Source organism: Antrostomus carolinensis, unplaced genomic scaffold (genome assembly GCF_000700745.2).
Source record: "Antrostomus carolinensis isolate BGI_N321 unplaced genomic scaffold, ASM70074v2 scaffold19047, whole genome shotgun sequence".
Classification (NCBI taxonomy): Eukaryota; Metazoa; Chordata; class Aves; order Caprimulgiformes; family Caprimulgidae; genus Antrostomus; species Antrostomus carolinensis.
In genome coordinates this window covers 42220-43556 of record NW_010325556.1, presented here as the reverse complement: position 1 = coordinate 43556, position 1337 = coordinate 42220, and the positions used below count along the sequence as shown (strand labels likewise).

The 1337-nt window shown below is 42.9% G+C and overlaps 1 protein-coding gene across 1 annotated transcript in view; it reads left to right on the top strand.

The window, feature by feature from the left end:
- TBCEL (tubulin folding cofactor E like) overlaps positions 1–1337 on the top strand; it is a 15894-nt gene that overhangs the window by 672 nt on the left and 13885 nt on the right. The window lies entirely within an intron of this gene.

Below are 1337 nucleotides of genomic sequence, written 5' to 3'. Positions count from 1 at the left end.
CCTGCTGAAGAGCTGAGACTGGACAGAAAGTTGATCTAGTGACTGAACCTATTTCTGTAAAAAACAAGTAAATTTCCCTACCCTTGTCATTGCCAACGTCACAGAATCAGAATCATGTCAGTGTAAGAGGGGAGTAAGGCCCTGTGCAGCGCTGAGTTTGGAGACTTCAGCAGTCCCTGGAGCTCATTTTCTTCAGAGTAGTCATACTAACTATTTAATTAGTGGCTGCAACAATAGATGTTTTGGCAGAGATGACAAATACATAATACTTGACTTAAATTAGAGGTTGCTCCACGTGCTAGTGGTGTTATGCAGTGCCATCAACTTGCTGGTACAGGAGGAGTCCAGTGTACATGGGAGTGGACCACGTTTTAAGCCAAGCGACAAGTCATTGAATCTCTTGCTAGGTTTCTTTTGTGACAAGTGACTCGAGTTTATGTTTTACTTCAGTTCTCAAGGTATCAAATGTGCTCTGATCATGCTTATGCTGACCTAGTGGAGAAATCCCCTCTCTCCTTTCCCTCTGACCTTACTGCCTTGAGGGAGTTTCAGGCAGATATGTGTCTGAAGCACTGTGCTGCTCATGTATGTCCTTGAGCCTCCTAGACTGCAGAATCTGCGTCACCATTTCCTATTCTTTGAACTGGATTGTTTGAAACCCTTTAATCTTCCCTCATGCTCTGATGTTAGTGTTTGGTTCTTGGTTTGTACAGATGAGTCTGAGGTTCATGTTTATCCCACCAGAACTGCCCTTTCTTTGTCGTAACCTCTTGCCCATCTCAATCTGTAAATGTAGTTTAAATTCCCGTCAGGTCGATTAGTATCATAACCAGCTCCAAAGGGAAAAATAGCCATGGAAGTTAGATGGATGAAATTTACAGTAACTGAGTTTGACTAGATGATCTTTTGAGGTCACTTCCAATCCCTAACATTCTGTGATTCTGTGACAGAGGAGAAAAAGGGGTTCAGTTGAGGATAAAACATCCCGTGTGTCGCTCAGGATGAACTCAAACAGAAAATTGGCCTGATGGAATATTCAGTCAATGCCCTCTCTCCTGTGTGTGAGCACTTGCTTACCCGAGTTGTTTGGATGCTGAAAAGAGGGCATGTTTGTAAGTCTTGAAGTGTGACTGAGACGTGGCTTATAAGTACACTGTGATTAATTCACAAAGCACAACACTATCCTGTAAAGAAGCCTAATGCTAATGAGCCATGAAACTTGAAAACTCAGATCACTCCAGATAATTGCTGATAGGATCCCGTTCTAGTTGTGTAGCTGCTGAGTATGAAGGAGAGAGGAAAAGGGCCACCTTTTGACAGATTTTGATACTCCACAG